Source organism: Papio anubis, chromosome 6 (assembly GCF_008728515.1).
Source record: "Papio anubis isolate 15944 chromosome 6, Panubis1.0, whole genome shotgun sequence".
Classification (NCBI taxonomy): Eukaryota; Metazoa; Chordata; class Mammalia; order Primates; family Cercopithecidae; genus Papio; species Papio anubis.
The window spans coordinates 121,142,209-121,163,530 of record NC_044981.1 but is presented as its reverse complement, the minus strand read 5'-3'; positions in this window follow the sequence as shown (position 1 = coordinate 121,163,530).

Sequence of the window (21,322 nt, the reverse complement as noted above, 5' to 3'; positions counted from 1 at the left end):
AAACATAATGTTCAGAAAAATAAGCCAGACACAAAAGATTACATGCTGTATGAATCCATTTATGTAACTTTTCTAGAAAAGGAACAATGTAGCATGCAGACACATATACACTCACAAACACACACACACAAGACTACAAGTCGGTGGGGATAGGTCTGAGAGCAGCAATTGACTGCCAATAGGCATGGATAAATTTGGGGGTGATATTATTATAAAACTGTTTTTTGGTGATGAATTCCTGACTGTATACATTTATTAAAACCACTGATGTTCACACTTAACATGGTTAAATTTTATGGCACATAAATTATACTCAACATAGGTGTTAAAAAGAAAGAACACATTTATCAAAGGAATGATGTAAAATAATGTGAAATTTGATAGATATTGAAAGTATATATTAAAATGATATTACATGCAGGGTTCTTGAAGCAACAATTAAATTTGTTTAGGGGACATACTTCAAGTGCCCACACTTCAAAACATAAAATATCATTTAAAATGATATTTTCTGGCTTATTTAGTTAGTATGACACCCTGATTATTAGTGGAACTTCTCAAAGCCAACATAAGTTTGTAGCCTAAGAACTAGGGGATAATAGTAAATACAAATCACCTACTTTACCTTCTGGCTACTTGCATTATTGACATACATTTATGAGAGTTACCTCTTTTCTGGAATACCAAGTAAAGAAGAAAGGAGACAGAATATTTTACAAATTCAGGAGATAAAATAAATACATCTGCCACTCCTAGCATTGTTGAAAAATGACGTATTTCACACATGAAAATTTAATAGGTAAGGAAGCATACTTCATCTTATGCAAATATTTTAAAGTATTTTTCACAGATATATTTTACAACTTCTTAGACATGTTTCTGTATTTAGAAATACAGAATTTAGAATAGCATGGTGAGCTTCAATACGGCTTGATATACATTATTTGTTAAATTAAAGAGTTCATTAGTGAAACTATCTGTAGCTCTAGAAATATATAGGACTCTTTACAACACCCTCCACCTCCCAACCAACGAGGTCAAATTCTTATGACCAACCATATCAGATTCCACTCCTCAGGGATGTTATGTGTCTGCAAATAATAGACACCTCTTTTAAGACCTTTACTATATATCCTTGTTAGAAATTATACTCCTTCTGAACTCCTGAGTACACTAACACTTGTCATTGAAATTTATTAAATAACTTCTTCATTAATAGCATGTAACTTGTAATTGATTACTTGTAAGACTCTTCTATGAAAAAAAAGCAGATTATTAGTATATGGAGTTTATGACATTTAATTTGCTGATTAGGGGACTTATTTTTGTCATTTTGCTTTATCGATAAAAAATAATAGACATAAATATTCATAAATAATAGTATTTGTTAAGTGTCTTGTATGCTTCAAACACAAGCATTTTCTTTGGTACAAGATTGAGACTCATGGATAAGCGGCCCTGGAATAAATGCACAAGTGAATCTAAAATGATCTCCCTCTGTATGCTTTGTGTCAAAATAACTTTAGTAACTAATAAAACATGCATAATAGTTTTACTTGAAAACATATGAAACTACATCTAGTCAAATTGAATCATATTTTTATATTTGCATTTGTACTATCACTGTAAATTTAATTCACTCTTTAATGAAGGACTGAAAAGAAATTAAAAAGGACACAAATGTACGTATTTCAAAGCTAAGTGAAAATACCATACATATGTTCAATTGTAACCTTAATTACCCACAAAAGTGGGGTAGAATCTACAAATGATGTAGATTCAAAGTCAATCTAATCAAAGTTTTATAATCTTTAGTGGAAAATTGTGTGGGCAGCTTTCATTATAAGCAGGCATGGCTAGGGTAATGAGAGTATCGACCATGACATTTTTGAAATCATATACATGTAGAAATTAGAGCAAGGAGGGAAGCTTCTCTTTATTCATTAGAATAGCTAAATGACTTGTGATATTGGCTTAAAAGGAACGTCATTCTGAAGCATCTAGAATAATATCTCACAGGGTAAACCCAAATGAGATACCCTATTTGAATACTTTCTAAATTGAAGGAAGAACAGTGCACAGGGTTTAACTACATTTTCTTAATAATTTATTAATCAACATGTATAAATATTATTTCCTTTAAATCAGTTATTACAATAAACATTTGACTTCTTATCCTGGAAAATTAGTGGCAATATTATACTTTAAAGAAAGGGAAAACATACTTATTAGATTTACTTAGAAATTCAAATAGCAATTTTAAAATTATATCCTAGAATGAGATGATTTAAAAACAAGGAAAAGCATAGTTAATACTTTTTATAAATATTCTGAAAGCTACTTTTCAGTACAAAAAGTATTAGGTTTTTGTACAAATTCTGAAATTTTGCCCAGGTGAAAAGCTCTGCCTCCGTTTAATAAGTAAAATTTCAATGTTTTTCAACATTACTTTCCTTTACATCTGTTCTTTATGCTTGCCTTTTCTAAATAACTGACTTAAATATATTTCACTTTGATCTAGAGCAAAAGGAAAGTTGTTAAAGCTGTTTATGATTATTGGACCGGAAAGAATAATCACTTTAGAATCCAATTTGCATTCATCAACTGCATCATTAGGATTAAACTCTAGCATTTTGGAAATGTGGGTTTTTTAATAAAGGAAAATAAAATTTTGAAAGCCTCTCTTTTCAAATAGTAAGCCAGTATAAATTACAAAACCAAATTTTGCTTACTGTTTCCTTTTGCCTTTACATGAAATCTTGTGCTAGGGAAAAACATCTAACCAAATATCCACAAAACTTAGAAATCTCTTTCAAAAAGCCCTTTGGCAATAGGTCATTTTGGCTATATTTGAATACCTATAATAGAGAACTAATTCCCTCAGGAATTTAAATCAATGAACATTGGATCTTTTTATAACACAGTTTTTATGTAGATTGAAATTAAATCTGCAATCTACACTTTGCTACATCCATGTTAAAAATATCATTTTTCCTAATTACAGCCCTGACAGTATTCAGACATCTACATCTTTTCAACATCTCCTTTCTTCTCCCAACTAAACAACTGTCAGATTTATGACTCCTTGTGTGACATAAATAATAGTCACTTCACAATATAGTGACCTTGTTTTGGATAGAATCTGGTTTGTCAGTTCTCCCTGGCCATTTTTTAAGGGACTTTCTAACTTAAAATGTTGTCTGTCGAGAATGAAACTGATACCTATTTCTCACCACTCAAAAATTAACTCAAGATGGATTAAAGATCTAAAGGCAACACCTGAAACTATAAAAGTCCTAGAAGAAAACCTAGGAAAAACTCTTCTGGACGTTGGCTTAGACAAATAATTTCTGCCTAAGACCCCAAAACTAAATGCAACAAAACAAAAAATAGACAATAGGACTTAATTAAAATAAAAATCTTCTGCACAGCAAAAGAAATAATCAGCAGCATAAACAGACAACTTGCAGAATGGCGGAAAATATTTGCAACTTATTTCTCTAACAAAAGACGAATATACAGAAACTATAATGAACTCAATCAAATCAACAAGCAAAAATAAATCCCATTCTTGAAAGAAAGCATATGACTGGATGTGGTAGCTCATGGTTGTAATCCCAGCACTTTGGGAGGCCAAGGCAATAGGATCACTTGAGGCCAGGAGTTTGAGATCAGCCTGGCCAAAAGAGCAAGACCTCTTATCTAGAAAAATTTTAGATTTAGCTAGGCATAGTGGCATGCAGCTACAGTCCCATATACTCAGGAGAATGAGGTGGTAGGATCGCTTAAACCCAGGAGATTGAGGCTGCAGTGAGCCTAGATTGCACCACTGCAATCCAGCCTGGACAGCAGGATGAGACCTTGTCTCAAAAAGAGAGCGAGAAAGAGAAGGGAGACTGGGTCTTGGTCTGCTGTCCAGGCTGGAGTGCAGTGGTGCAATTTTGTCTCACTGCAGCCTCAAACCCCTGGGTTTAAGCAATCCTCCTGCCTTATCCTCCCAAGTAGCCTGGACGATAGGCACATGCCACTATGCCTGGCTACCTTTTGTATTTTTTTGTAGAGATGGGGTTTTGCAATGTTGCCCAGCCTGGTTTCAGATTCCTGGGCTCAAGCTATCTACACACTTCAGCTTCCCAAAGTGCTGGAAATATAGGCATGAACCACCATACCCAGCTGACCTTGTCTCTTAAAAAAAGAAGAAGAAGAAAAAGACATGCAAGTAACCAACAAACATATGAAAAAATGTTCAACATCACTAATCATCAGAGAAATTCAAATTAAAACCACATTGAGATATCATCTTACACCCATCAGAATGGCTATTACTACAAAGTCCCCAAACAACAAATATTGTCATGGATGCAGGGAAAAGGGAACCTTTGTGCACTCTTGGTAGAAATGCAAATTAGTACAACCTCTATAGGAAACAATATGGAGATTTCTTAAAGAATGAAAAACAGAACTACCATTTGACCCAGCAGTCCCACTACTGGGCATGTAGCCAAAGGAAAATTAATCATTATATAAAAAAGACTCCTATACTCATATATTTATTGCAACACTATTTACAATAGCAAAGTGGAATCAACCTAATTGTCAGGGAATCATGACAACTTCATGGAATCAATCTCATGGAATCAACCTAACTGTCCATCAACAGTTGATTGGTTAAAGTGGATGTGGTATATAGATATCATAGGATACCATGCAGCCATAAAAAAGGAATGAAATCATGCTTTTTCCAGCAACATGGGTAAAGCTGGGGGCCATTATCTTAAGTGAAATAACTCAAAAATGGAAAACCAAATGCCATGTATGCTCACTTATAAGTGAAAAACTAAACAATTGGTATTTGTGAACATAAAGATGGAAATTATGGCCACTGGGGACTCCTAAAGAAGGGAGGAGGGAAGAGGGTGAGGGTTAAAAAATTACCCATGAGTACAATGTTTACTATTTGGGTGATGGGTATACTAGAAGCTCAAACCTCACCATCATGCAGTATATCCGTGTAACAAACTTGCACATGTACCCCCTAAATTTAAAACTCAAAAAAATAAAAATTAAAAAATATATTTTGCCTGTCTAGTGGACCCAATTAAAAAAACTCACCACATGTAATTGAATATCTATAAAGACAGAGTAGAACACTCATAAAAACCCTTGTAAAGCAGAACGAAAGTGAGAACAGGGCTTAGAGGATCAAAATACGTCTTTTATATTAAAAATAATATAATGATGAGATTTGAAAAATTAGAAATATTTGGCATTCAGATGATACTTCAATGAAAGTAGGTAAAAAAGGCAAATGAGGCTATTGACAGAATAAAGAGGCAACAAAAACAGATAACAAATGGGAGAAAAGTTTGAATAATTATCACCAAAACAAGATTAAGCAAATATTGGAATCATAGAGCACTAACAGCCTAAGTCAGTTATGCAAAAATCTCAAATTCAAGAGTAAATGAAAGACTATGTGAAAAAAAGCCTCTTGGAACAAATACTGTGATGTATGAGCAACCCTGTAAAATAACGTTTTTCCTGCACTAAAGATAGATCTTAATATGTAGACCGATGAAAATTCCTATTAGTGTATAAATTCTCATATAATCTTTAAATGATAAGACATGAGCAGAAAAGCTCATAATTATTCTTAGCTAAATCAGGGTGAACAATAAACATCATAAAATGGGAGTAACTTCATTATCATTTTAAATGATTTTAGACACAATATATACTTTATTTAAGAATTTGACAGAAAGTTATTTTTTGAAAAGAAATACAGAAAAATTGTACATCTTGTGTTTTATTTAAAAAATATTTGGGCTGTGATAAATGACTTGTACTATGGTAAATTAAAAGTAAACCAACATAAAGTTTCAAAAGTTGGATACAATAATGTTTTAACAGGTTGCAAACAAAAATATTATTAAAACTAGAGATTAATATTACTAATAATTTTAAATTTGGTTATTATTTTTAATGTATATTTTAAAAGGTCTATAATATTTAAAATAATCATATTGGATGTATTACTTTGCTAAGGCTGATATAACAAATATCAAAGGCTGGGTGGCTTAAACAATAGAAATTTACTTTATCACAGTTGTGGAGTCTAAAAGCCCAAGATCAAGTTGTGGGCAGAGTTGGTTTCCTCTGAGGCCTTTCTCATTGGCTAGCACATGGCCTTCTTTTCACTGTGTCTTTTCATGGTCTTCCCTCTGGAAGAAGGAGAATAGACCCATGCTAACAGTATCAGAAGAAATGGGAAGTAGGTATATTAATTGCACGATAAAGAAGATTATCAGTGACAAATAGGGTCATTACAGAATTTTTACAAGTCAATTTTCCAAAAAGAAATAGCAACACTAAATGTGTATGACCTAATAAGAGATTGTCAAAATAAATGAGACAGAAACAGTATTCCAAGAAAAAAGTAGAAAAATTCACTCTTATTTGATACTTTAACACTTCAATTTTAGTAATTGATAGTTCAAGCAGGCAAAAATCAGTAAGGATATAGTTGACCTGAATAGGACTATCAATCCACATGATCTAATTGGCATTCGTAGAATAATTCATCCAACAGCAACTGAATATGTATTTTTTTGAAGATCCCATGAAGCTTTTACCAACATAGATTATATCTTGTGCTATAAAACACACCTTAAATTTAAAAGAAAAGAAGTTGCTATGGTGTGAATGTTTGCGTTCACCCACAATTCATCTACTGAAATCCTAAAACCAAGATGATATTATTAGAACTGAGGCCTTTGGCAAGTTATTAGATCATGAGCACTGAACCTTCATCAGTGGGATTAGGGACTTCATAAAAAGGCCCAAGAAAGACTCCTTGCCTTGCCTACACATGAAGATGCAGGAGGAAGGCTCCCTTTATGAGGAACGGGCCCTCATCAGACATACAATCGGTGGCCAGTGCCTTGGTCTTGGACTTCACAGCCTCCAGAATTGTAAGAAATAAATGTTTGTTGGTTATAAATCATCCAGTCTATAATATTTTGTTACAGTAGCCTGAATGGACTAAGGCAGGAGTCATGGAAAATGCTGTCTCAGATCACAACAGAATTAACCTAGAAATCAATAATGAAAAGAGAAAACATTTTCTAGCATGTTGAAATGTCCTGATACTAGACAAAACACTTCTAAAAATGTGTTGAAAAACAAATCTTAAGAAAATTTTTTAAATATTTTCAACTATATGAAAATGAAATTAGAACCTATTAGAATATGTGGAATGCATTGGAGGCATTACTAACAGGGAAATTTTTAGCATTGAATGTAGATATTAGAAAGGAAGGAAGATCTAAAATCAATAATCTTACCATTGCCCTTAGTAAATTAGAGAAGGAAGAAGAAATTTATTCTAAAACAAGAAGCCAATAAAAATTAGAAAATAAATTAATGAATTTGAAAAAAGTAAATCAATAGACAAAACCAACAAAACCAAAAAAAAAAATCGTTCTTTAAAAATATCAAAATGACTGGTAAATTACATTTTTAATAAGGTTAATTTAAAAAATGATGTTCCCCCTCCAGATTCACATGTTGAAGTCCAAACCACCAATGTGACTCTATTTGGAAACAGAGCCTTTAAAAATGTAATTAAAGTTAAATAAGATCAGAAAGGTGGGGCCTTAATCATTATAGGACTTGTGTCCTTGTAAGAAAAGGCAGAAATACCAGATCTCTCTCTCTCTCTCTCTCTCTCTCTCTCTCTCTCTCTCTCTCTAGCTCTTGCCTCTCTCTCTGCAGGTGCACAGAAGAAAAATACAGCAATATGGCAGTTATGTGCAATTTAGGAAGAGAGGCCTCACAAGAAGCAAATTCTATTGACACTTTATTTTGAACTTCCAGACTCCAGAATTGTGAGAAAATAAATTTCAGTTAAGCCACCCAGTCCATGATATTTTATTATAGCAGCCTGAGCAGACTAATATAAGAGGAAACACACAAATGTATAAATATCAGAAATGAAAGAGAGGTCATCACTAGTAATCCCACAGATACTAAAAGAATGCTAAAGAAAAGCACTGAACAATTTCTTGCCTACAAAATTAATAAAGTAGATGAAATGGGACTATTCTTTGAGAGGTACCAAGTCAAAATTCACAAGGAGAAGTAGATAATCAGAATAGGTCTATCTATAAAAAAGAAATTGAATTAATAATTAATAGTCTTCAAAAGAAAATAGCAACAGTAATAAATATGAATGGATAAATGAATGAATGAATAAATAGATAAATAGCATCAGTCCAGATGGTTTCATTAGTACATTATAACCAACATTAAAGGAAGAAATAATACCAGCTCTCCCTAATCTGTTGCAAAACATGTAGAAGAGGGAACATTTGAAAACATATTCTATAAGGACAGTATCGCATTTATAATAAAACCAGATAAAATATTATAAGAAATAAAAACTGTGAACCAGTATGTCTCATGTGAACATAGATAGAAAAACTCTCCAGAATATTTGCAAATTGAATCCATTCATATATAGAAAAGAATTATATACTATGACCAAGAGGGATTTATTCCATGTATGCAGGTTGGTTCAACACTCAAAAAATCAATTAATGTAATCCATCACATCACAGGCTAAAAAAGAAAAATCAGATGATCATGTAAATAGATGATGAAAAAGTATGTGACAAAATACACCTATTCTTTATAAAATCTCTTATCAAAGTAGGAATACAGGGGAACTTCCTCAACTTCATAAAGAGCAACCACAAAAACTTATAGCTGTCATCATATTTAATGGTGAGAAACTATGTTTTTTCTTTAAGATTTAAAACAACGTCTCTTACCACTTGTGTACAATATCGTTCTGGAGGTCAATGGTAGAGAAATAAAGCTAAACCAAATGAAAGCTATACAGATGGAGTAGAAGAAATAAAACTGTTTTTATCGGTAAATAACATGAATATTAAACAAAGAACAGAAAAAAACTGGTTCTGGACTTTAAGTGAATGTAGCAAGATTATAGAATACAAAGTTAATATAACAAAGCCAATTTTACATTGCCAGTAATTAAGATTTGATATTTGAAATTAAATTGAAACATAATAGCATGTAAAATACCACCAAAAATACTCTGATGTAAGTCTAACAAAATATGTGTAAGATCTACAGGCAGAAAATTATAAACTCTGATGAAGGAACTCAATGTAGATCTAAATAATGAAGAGATACTCAGTGTTCATGGATTGTAAGACTAAATATTGTTAAAATATTACATTTTGCTAACTTGATCTAGCAAATCAGTATAATAAAAATCTCAGGGATATATTTTATAGATATTGACAGACAATTCTAAAGTACATATATGTAAAGGCAAAAGATTTAAAACACGCAACAGAAACCAAGACAAAACAGAACACAATGTTAGAAGACATAACACTACCCTATGTTAAGAATATTGTAAGGCAAAAGTTTTGAAGGCAGTGTCTGTGTGTGTGTGTGTGTGTGTGTGTGTGTGTGTGTGTATACCATGCATACATAGATACTACATAAACTATGTGAGTTATACTATATGTAAGCCTAATAAGTTAAAATTTAATATATTTGGTATTTATTTTGGCTGCTTGCAATGGACTAAATGTTTTTGCTTTGCCATTGTTCATGTTTGTCAATCTAAATATCAAACAGAGAGAGGATCTCTACAAGAAAAAGATACTTATTTTGTAATAGGGCATCACAATGGGAATATATGTGCCATAGTAAAGTATGTGCAGATTTAGGGAGGTAAAGGAAGATTAGGGGTTTTAAAGGAAAAATAAGAGGATTGTGTGTTTTGAAATGATTATCTTTGGCTGCAAGGATCAATAACATGAATGATGCCATTTCATGATTAGACAGACAGTTGCTGAGCCAATGTCTTCACAAAAGTAATTTTTTATGTAAAGTCGCAATGACAGTTGTGCTGGCTTGTGGTATTTGCAGTCCTTTGTGGTAATTTTGTTATCAGGCATATAAGCATGAGAACCCTCTCTTCATAGCTTTCCCTGGCTCCATTTTTCAGGGTTTTCTTTCCTTTTGTTTTGTTCTTAACATGAGTGACTTCATTTTGTTTATGACAACTTTCACATGTTGGAACCCTAATCTAAATGTGATGGGATTTGGAGATGGAGCTTTTGGAAGGAATTAGGTCGTGAGTATGGAAAAGACCCTATAAAAAGAGGCCAGGAACCTAGCTTGCTCTCTTTACTCCAAGAGAGAACACAGCAGAAAGACAATTGTCAGTAAACTAGGAAAAGGATTCCCCCCAAGAATCCTGCCCTGCTAGCACCTTTATCTTGGACTGCCAACCTCTAGAAATGAGAAAAACAAATTGTTTAAGCCACTCCATTTGTGGTATTTTGTTATAATAGCACCAACATATATTATAAGATGCTGCTTGAACTCAAATAATTGTGAGGAATTTTTGGTAATAATATCATTTTACTTCATTGCTGGTTTTTCTAGGAGCAATGTCATCTATTTTAAACACTATAGACATGTATATTTGTGTTTGTTGTCTATTGCTGCCTAACAGATTACTCAAAAGCATAATAGTTTAAGCAGCATTTATTTTTCACAGATTATGTGGCTCATAAATCCAGACTCAGCTTTTCTTGTTCCTCTTTCTCAGGTAGCCCCCAAAGCTACAATCAATTTGTCCAGTAGGGCTGGAGTCATCTTGAGGCTCAACAGGAGAATGATCTGATTTCAAAGCTCACTCATTCATGTGGTTGTAGGTAAGAATCAGTTATTTGTGGGCTGTTAAAGGACCTAAGTTCCTCAGTGGTCATTACCTGGAGGACACCCTCAGTCCTTTGCCAAGTGGGCTACTTCCATGTGGACAATCTGAGAAAATCCAGTGTGAATTCAGACAAGACAGAAGTCAGTCTTTAATAACCTAATCTTGGAAGTGACATTCCATCTCTTTTGCCATTATTCTATTTGTTAGAAGCAAGTCAGTAGATGCAGTCCACACTCATAGAGAGTAGATTGCAAAGGGTTTGAATACCAGCAGGTGGGGCCCACCAGGAGTAATTTTATAAGGTTATCATCACAGGGTTTTTATTCTATTAGCCTAAAAATTCCTACTATATAATATACATTACTTTTAGAAACATGAGTTAGAATCAGTGTTCTGATGTTCCTCTCATATGAAAAACCAACCTGCATAGTTGGCTGTCAAAATTTTTTGAATAAAAATGAACCTCTAGGCAATCATTTATCTTTACATCAGCCATTAAAGACAGCTGCCATCTGTCATAAATTAAAATGAAAAAGGCATAGTACATCCACAAATAGAAGTATTTGTAAACTTTTCCTTTTAAAATGGAGATGTACACTTAAACATTTAAGAAGGAAAATGTAGTTTTGAAAGGAACTGATTCAGTAAGGTAGGCAATATATCTTTTTCATTAAGCTTTCATTAATTTCCAATATGATGCAACAGTATAGTCAAATTGAAGGATCCTAAGTAGAAACCACAGTCCCTAGAGGTCTCTACTAATTGTGATCCTAAGGCAAATCATTAAAGCAAACTTTCTTTAATTAGATATATTTCCCAAGTTGGATGCAGAATACTCAAGAACTCCCATGACTATGGTAAGGATCTTAGCATTGATTGCTTTCTCTTCCACACTCAGTCAATGAAGTAAGGCTCTAATGGAATCAGATGCATTTATTTCTCAGTATTTTTAAAGGTTTTGATGAGCTGAAGTTATAGTTATCTCGAACTTTCGGTCAAGAATTTTAACTTTCAAAAGACACTCTCTTCATTGATTAGTATAACCCTAATTGGCTTCCTATACTCAAATATGAGACTCTAATCATTCAAGTGAAATGTGGAATTGAGCATTATATATATATGTATGTATTGATATATATATGTAAGTATTGATATATATACACACACATATATGTATATATGTATGGAACATTATATATGTATATATAATATATATATTATACGTATAATATATGTGTATGTATAATATATGTATATTACAGTAAGGTAGAGGGAGATAAATGTATATGCACATATTTTTAAATGGTGATACTTCTATTAACATATACTATTTCCTGCAACTTCCAAATCTGAATGATAAAATAATTCAAAATTGAAGAACATGTTACAAAAATGCCTTATGATTATATTTCATATCTTGGGTGCTGAACCAGAGCCAGATTTGAAGTTCTTCGCAGCCAATTCCAGAAGAGGCAGAAAAGTCGCCGGTACCAGAAGAGGCAGAAAAGTAATTCTTCTGTGATGGCTGAATAAATCAGACATGCAACAGACCTAACGGAATGCAATGCAATGTCCTATTATATACTTGTGGAGATGCAATATCTTTAAAATAATTGTTTTCCCTGTAAAAACACTAGGTAACTCTCAACGTTTAATTCAATCATTTATTTTTCCTCTCAGCCTTCTTAGTTATCTTCATATGTAACCTATACAACTGCATTGGTTGTGTTCTTACACTTGTTTATTATTGATTTGGATTGCTTCTACCCCACTTTCTAATGTTTACTTCCAAGTGGAAGAGGATCTACTAGTATTTTACTTATTTACTCTCTGTATTCCTTAAGCTTACTTGAGGAAGAGTAATTTAATCAGACTAATAATTTTGTAAGAAGAAATCTTGTGCAATCATCCTAGACCTCACTGCTTCTTGGGAATAAATCTGCCATGAAGATGTCATGTTTTGCCACGGTCCTCCACACTATATGTTTTACAGGAGGCCTGCATAGATTCAGCACTATTATAGGTTTTAAGTCTACTTAATTCTCGGGTTCAGTATTAAGAAAGCTAATTTCCCGCGGATTCAGTACATTGTTTAACATCTGCTTATCAGTGATAAAGATGGTTGTTATCTTTATCTCTATTTCATGCATTTGTTTTACATCTGATTAGAAACTCAGGTGGAGAAAAGAGTGGTGTTACATATTATACCACTTAAATCCCAATAATTCTTATAAATGATTAATTTTATTGTATTTTCTAAGTTGTTATGGTCATTGTACTGTAAACCATTAAGTTACTATCTTCCATAACCAAAAATGATAGAATTTTTACTGTTTCTTAGCTGATAACATTTGCTTTGCTATAAAAATACCATCTGAAAATGAGACTATATTGGTTAATTTATTTCCATTATTTATATCTGGATTATCTGCTTTATCACATTTGCACCAACATCCAATAATAAAAGATAACAATGGCATTCTTCTGTTAAATGAAAATGACTCCTGGATTTGATACTCAATATGATATGAATTTTTGATGAGAGACAAATTTATTTATAAGTATTAGGAATGTATTCTTCCATTCATTGTTCACCAAGACATTGCTAAATTAATTTAGTTTCTGGTTTGTTGTTCATTTAACGTGAAACAAGTTAATTCCTTAATTCCTTTAAAAGAATTATTATTACAGGCGGTCTTCAATCTATTAATGACATATATTTTTTCTCTTTTGTAACTTTATTTTTAAAATCATTTCTAAAGCATGGCACATGGATAGCATGTTTTGTGAGATCTAGAATATGTGGAAATAATTTGCATGCTAAAATATGTGGAAATAATTTTCATGCTACTTTAATAGATAGAAAATTCAAAATAATGTTTGAAGACTCAGCCACACTGTATTTGTGGTGGTAATGATGGCAGCAGCGACCATTCTGGAGTGGCTGCTGTGAAGATGCCACCTACAGCGGGGGAGACAAGGCCAGGGCTGTGCACTCAGGGAGCTGATGGGGGCTAGGAACAGGCAGGAGCCTCACCCACTTCTGAGTCAGTGGGGCAAGAGACTTGTCCTTCTGGGCACAGCTACGGCAACCTAGCCGTGGCTCCAGACTTGGGCATCCCTGTGCTTTTTGGAACCCAGGAAGCCCTCCCTCTCCATGAAGGCTGAGAAGTGCTTGCTCCCACTCCCTAGCTTCTCCCAGCCCTGGAGCCAGCTCCGACTGTGGAGCAAAGTCGTAGCCAAGCCTGGGAGCTGTTGCAACCTGGTAGGTTGTGCGTGTGTACCCAGGGCAGTGCTGACACACAAGCCCCCTGCTGCCTGAGGCCCCTCCAAACTTTGGGTGTCAATGAGCACAAAAGGGAGGCTGGTGAGGGGTGCTGAGGGCAGCTCAACCTGGACCTATAGGAACCTCTCAGCAGGAACAGCCTGGGCACCGTGGAAGGCATGTTGATGGTGTGAGGCAGACAGGTTCCTGGGCAGAAAGGGGCAGGTCCCCAGTGAAAACCCACCTTCAAGCCAAGGACAGCCTGAAGCGTGGGGGGCAGGCTTCCAGTTCTGGGTGGAATCCACAGCCTGGAGTGAGAACTTATAGTGCTTTTTCCTGGTTGGCCCATGGCTGCACATGGACCAATCAGTAGGCACTTCTTCCCTTCAGAGCCCGTAAAAACCCTGGACTCAGCCAGAATCACCCAGACTTTGATACTACCAGCTGCAGGAAGGAGTTACTCACTGGAGGTCTCCTCAACTTTTCAGGACGACTTGCCTGTGGAAAGGAACTGCCCATGGATCTCCTCTCTGCTGAGAGCTGGACACTAGTTGGGACAACCTGTGGTCTGCAGATAGTATCTACCCACTTCAGGTGTCCTAAGAGCTGTTTTGTTGCTCAGTGAAGCTCCTTTCTGCCTTTTTCACCCTCCAGTTCTCTGCATACCTCATTCTTCCTGGAGATGGAACAAGAACTTGGGACGCGCTGAATGGCAGGAATGAAAGCACTGTAACACAAACAGGGTTGAACACCTCCCACCCCCCACCTTCACTTGCCATGTTGTAGGTGACAAGAAGGAGAGAAGTGAGAAGGAAAGAAGAGCTGTGGCCCTTCAGGGAGGTTAAACATAAAAGCTCCCCAAGCCAGAGCTGTGATACTCTCTTTGGGGCTCTATGGTATGTGACATTTGCAAGCTTCCTTGTGCCACCATGTTCTCCAGTACCCACAGTGGAAGCAGCTTGCCATATGCCTGCTCTAGCAGCAGCGTTGCAGGAACAGACACCTAAAGGTGTCTGCCTCACCACAGCCAGCACACCTGGCTGTGTGCAGTGTCTGGACCCCGTGCTCACTCACACAACCCTTGCCACTCTACACTTGGCTTGCCCTTGGCAGGTGTGGGATATAGGCCAGTAGCATGAGCCGAGTGTTCCTGCTGGGCTGAGTGAGTGGAATGAGCCCAGAGGGTCCAAGCAAAACCTGGGCAAAGGCACCACTGGCCACAGAGATTTCCAACCAGAAACATGACACCCTAAGGATTCTGTGATAGTAATGTATTAGAATGTTTATTAAACTCTATTAGCATGACTTACAAAGAAGCTGAATGCCCATCAAAAGAAGAATTGTTAAATAAAATTTGCTATATCTATTATTAAAAATTATATAGCCATTGAAATCAAATAGGTAGATATATGCACACTAGGAAAGGGGTAAGTTATTATTAACTGAACAAAATGTAAATTTAAAAAGCATGTATCAATTCATATCTATATGATAAAAATTGATAAGAATGTTTATTTCAAATACAAGATTATACATATGTATTATTAATCTTACTCAAATATTATAAATTTTAGAGTGAGTCTTCATGGGAATAGTAGCATAACTTTTGAAGAATCTGTATTAAGGACTACCATTAATGGGTATTTTTAAACAGAATTCTAGTAACTCTTTTATTTGAAATCACATATTCCTGTAAAATGTGAAACAACATACATAACACAAAATGTTCAATTGTGGTTACTTCTAGGAGTTACACCGAATGGCTCCAAGAAGACATTCTACTACTACCAACCATTAAAAATAAAGTATCATGAAGTTTATACTTACTTTTTGTGTGTTTTAGTATTTTTCAAAGGTAGTATACACATACAATTTTTGTTGTTTTACAATTTAAAAATAGAAAACCCACTAAACTGGATTATCACCTATTTTTGCAGCAGTGTCAATATAGGATTGTTAAAAATTACAATTAATTTTCACAGTAAGCATTTGAATTTCTAATTTCAGAGAATTGAGAGAAAAAAGTATGGTGGAGCAGAAATTCAAAACCTCGGCCCAAGTTCCAAAGTCAATGCTTAAATAAATAAATATTTAAAAAACCAGAAAACAATGACACACTTTTTCTCATGTATTGCATTGATTCTGTTTCCCTCAGGAGAGACACAGCTTCATTTCATATCGGCTGTCTTGCTTTGTGATTCTCTGAACGGATATACAAATTTGAAACACTTACTATGACTTGCTTTCCATAATTGCTTACAGCACTTTTTAATGCATAATAAAAACACTTGTTTGATATTAGTGGATCACTGCCATCATCTACTTCTGCTCTGGTATAGATTTTCTTTCCTTCCCATGTGTATATGTTAGAAACGCGTGTAAGTTAATAGCCTAGGAGAAGGGATGCTTAGCAGCCCCTAGACGGTGATAGGACAGTTGTTAGATTTTCTGGCTTGTGCACACCAAGGTTCTTTGAGTACAGAGTCACAATGAAAGAAAAGTTCAAAGTGTCATCCCTGCCATTGCTAAGTAATTCCAATGTTATTGAACGAAGTAGAATATGAATAAAACTCTGGATAATTGTTTCTTTCTACTACATCTCCACTTACAGAATTAAAAATAATTCCTTGAGTCAAAAAGTGACATATGACTCCAAATCTTCACTCTTTTTTAATTGTTTTATTTTGAAATAATTATTGATTCATAGAAAGTACCAAACACAGTGCAGAGGTCCTATGTATTCTTCACTCGGTTTCCTCTGTGGTTATATTGTATATTATTACAGCACAGTATCAAAGCCAGATAACTGACATTGGTATAACGTGTGTATATAGTTCCCTGTCAATGTGTGTAGATTTGTGTAATCACCACTACAATCAAGATACTGAAAAATTATATCACAGAAAGGCCTCCTTTATGCTATTCATTTAAAGGCACACTTTCCCCATTATACTAAATCCCTGGCAATCACTAATTTTTTCTCTATCTCTACAATTTGAACATTTTTACAGTTTTATATATATAGATGGAATAATAAAATATGTAATCTTTTGAGCCTTTTTTCACACAGTGTAATGTCCTTAAGATCCATCCCAGTTCTTTCATAGATTTATTCTTTTTTTATTGCAGAATAGTATTTAATGGTATAGATGTACAATATTTTAACCTTTCCCCCACTGAAGGACATTTACATTGTTCCTAGTTTTGAGCTATTACAAATAAAACTCTTTGTTAGTTGTGGTGTCTCATGTCTGTAATCCCAGTACCTTGGGAGGCTGAGGCAGGAGGATTGCTTACGTTAAAGACCTGCCTAGGCAATGTAGTGAGAAACCATCTCTACAAAATATAAAATATTAACTAGGCATGGTGGCGCACACCTGAAGTCCTAAGTACTCAAAAAGCTAAGGTGGGAGTATCACCTGTGCCCAGGAGGTTAAGACTACAGTGAGCCAAGATTGTACCACTGCATTCCAGCCTGGGCAAGAGTGAGCAGAGAGAAACCCTATCTCAAACAAACAAAAAACAAATGAAACTGCTGTAAGCATTTATCCATGGGATTCTATGTGAACATATATTTTCACATATTTGAGATAAACATCTGGAATTGGAATTGTTAGATGACACTGTAATCGCAAATTTAGTGTTCTTAGAGATTGCCATGTTTTTTCCCCCAGATTGACTGTAACACTACCTTCCCACTAAATATGTATGAGAGACCTAGTCTCTCCCGATGTTCTCCAGTGTGAGGGATTTTTACTATGCTTTATTTTAGATCCTCTAATAAGCATGTAGTGATAACTTGTCTTACTTTGCACTTCTCTAATAACAGGTGTCAAACATATTTTCATGTGCTTATTTGACAACCACATACCCTTTTCACTGAAGCATCTCTTCATGTCTTTGGCCCATTTCCAGCCAGATTGTTTCATTTGCTTTACTGTTGAATGTTGAGAGTTCTTTACATCTTCTAGATACTGGTCCTCTGCTGGATTAAGTTGTTTGCAAATATTTTCTCCTAGTCTGTAACTTATCCTTTCATCATCTTAACAGGGTCATTCATAGTGCATCTTTAATTTTCATGAAATCCAATTTTTCAGTTTTTCCTCTGATGGATGGTGGATTTGGTTTTATGCCTAACAGCTCTTCAACAAACCCTAGGTCCCAATGATATTTTGTTCTCTGTTATCTTTAAAAGACCTCATAGTTTACATTTTACATTAAAATATATGATCTATTTGAGTTAAATTTTATGTAAAGTGTGAGGTTTAGAGCAAGGTTCATTTTTGTTCTTATGGATATACAATTGCTCCAACACCATTTGTTAACAAAACTATTCTTCCAAAATTGAACTTTTTCACACTTTTGCAAATGCCAGTTGGCCAGACTTGTGTGGGGCTATTTGTAGGCATTCTATTGCTCTATTTACCTATGTGACTATTTTTCCACCAATACTTCAGTCATGATTACTTCCTCTATATCATAAACCTTGAAATCAGGTAAATAGAGTTCTCCTAATTTCTTCTTCTTTTCTTATAATTACTTTAGCTATTCCAGTTCATTTACCTTTCCATATAAATTTCAGAGTACTCATCTATAACTATAAAAAATTCATGCCAGTATTTTTACAGGAATTACTTGGACTTGTATATCAAGTTGAAGAGAATTGACATCTTTACTGGTGGAGTCTTCTAACCTATGAGCAGGGTGTGTCTATTTATTTAGATATTCTCTGACTTATTTCATCAATATTTTGTAGCCTTCAGAATACAAGTCCTATATGTATTTTGTTAAATTTATACCTTTTTTCTTTTTTAACACTGTAGATAGTACTGTATTATTTTAAATTTCAATTTCTACATGCTTGTTGATAGTGTATAGAAGTACAATTGATTCTTAATTTTGATTTTGTATACTGAGATCTTCCTAAAATCACTTATTAATTCTAGGTGTCTTTTTTAGATTTCTTGGACTTTTTTACATGGAACTTTAAATCATCTGGAAATAAGGACACTTTTATTTCTTCCTTCTCCATGTATGTACTGTTAATTTTCCTTCTTTATTGAACTACCTAGAAATTCCAGCACTGATTTTTGAATAACAGAAGTTAGAGTAGAAAGCCTTGCCTTTTGGACAGTCTTAGGGAGAAAGCATTAGTTCTTTTGCTATTAAGTATTAAATTACTTGAGATTTTGTATGGGTGCTCCTTACTAAGTTTAGAAAATTATCTTCCATTCCTGGATTTGTGAAATTTTTAACACAAATAGGTATTGAATTTTGCCTTATGTGTTTTCTGCATTAAGTGATATATCACATGATTGTTCTTGCTTGGCTAATTGATATTGTAGATTTTTTTTATTTTAAAATATCGAGCTAGTCTTGCATGTCTGGAACAAAAACATATAGCTCAATTGTATTTGATTATATTTTGTCAAAATTTTTTGTATTGCTATTCATAAGAGATGTTGGTATTGGAGTTTTTAATACTACTTTTACCCGGTTTTGATATTGGGATGATACCAGTTTCATAAAATGAGTTTGATAAACTCTTTCTTCTTACATGTTTTGGAAGAGATGATAGAGTATTGGTATTAATTCTTCTTTTAGTGATTGGTATAATTCTTCAGTAAAATCACTTGGGCCTGATAATTTTGTTTATGTGAAGTTTGAAATTATGAATTAAAGTTATTTTAATAGTTATAGAACCATTTAAATGACTCGTTTTATATTGGGTGAGTTGTCTTTTTCTACTTTTTTCAATTTTGTCCATTTCACCTCAGTTGTAAAATTTATGGTTTTAGAGTTTTTCTTAATAATCCCTTACTATTTCATTTGATACCTTCGTGTTCTGCAGTTATATCCACTGTTTTCTTTTTAATATTAGTGACTTCTGCCTTCTCTTTTTCTTCCTCTCTCTTACTATAGATTTGACAATTACATCAACCATTTCAAATAACCAAGGTTTTGTTTGTTTGATTGCTTATTAATTTTCTCTATTTTTCTTTGTTTAAACTTCGTGAGTATCAGTGTTTATTTTTTCATTCCTGCTCCCTTCTTTGGGTTGATTTTTGCTCTGTTTTCTCTAATTTCTTGAGGTAGAAACTGAGAATATTGTTTTTAAGGCTTCTTCTCTTTTCTAAAGTAAGCATTTAATGGTATAAATTCTATTGCAGCACTTCTTTAGCTGTGCCCAAGAAATCTTGATATGTTATATTTTCATTTGTATTCAATTCGATGTATGTTTTATTTGTCTTGAGACTTCCACTTTGCCTATGAATTATTTCAGAGTGCCTTTCCAGGTATTTGGAGGCTTTTGGTAATTTTTCTGTTATTGATTTATAATTTGGTTGAATTGTGATCAGATAATAATTTAGTAGGATTTCAATTCTTTTAAATTTGTTGGAGATGTCTCAAGGTCAGAATATGACCTATATTGTTATATATTTTTTCTTTGTTCCCTTTGTTTTCATTTCACTGCTTTTTTTAACCTTTCTATGAGTTAATCAAACATGCCTCAGAATTTTGTTTTAAATTACCAAAGTATTTTAATGTATCTTTTTATATAACTTTTATGGTGATTGCTGTAGGTATTATATTATCTATGCATGACTTATCACAGTCTTCTGTTTTCACCATATTTTCAGTTCACATGATATACAGAAACCTTATCTCCCATTACATGCCCTTAACCTCTGACACTTATAATAGAATTGTGTAAAAATGTCCCCTATGTACATTTAGAACCATATTAGACATATTTTATGGTTTTTGCTTCATCTGCTAAATATAATTTAGAAAACTCAAGAGAAAGAAAACTTACTGTATTTACCCATATTTTTACTTCAGATTCATTTGACACTTTTTATGATTTTTGCTTCATCTGCCAAATATAATTTAGGAAACTCAAGAAAAGAAGAAAAGCTTACTGTGTTTACTCATAGTTTTGCTTCCAATGTCATTCTCATTGTATGATTTCTATTGTTTTAGCATCAAGTTCACTGACTCACTTTTGTTTTCTGCATTCTGCTGTTGAGTTTTTAAAAATTTAAAAACTCAGTGAGTTTTTAAAAATTTAAGTTATTATATTTTTTTCAGTGTTATGCTTCTCATTTGATTCTTCTGTTTTTTTTTCATTTATTTGAAGAATGTTCATAATTGTTCACAGAAACATTTTTATGATGACTGCTATTGAATCCTTTTGAGATAATTCTACTATTTTACCTAAGCTTCAGCTTCTATTAATTGTCATTTTTTTAGTAATTAGAAGTCTTCTTGTTTCTTAGAATAATGAAAGA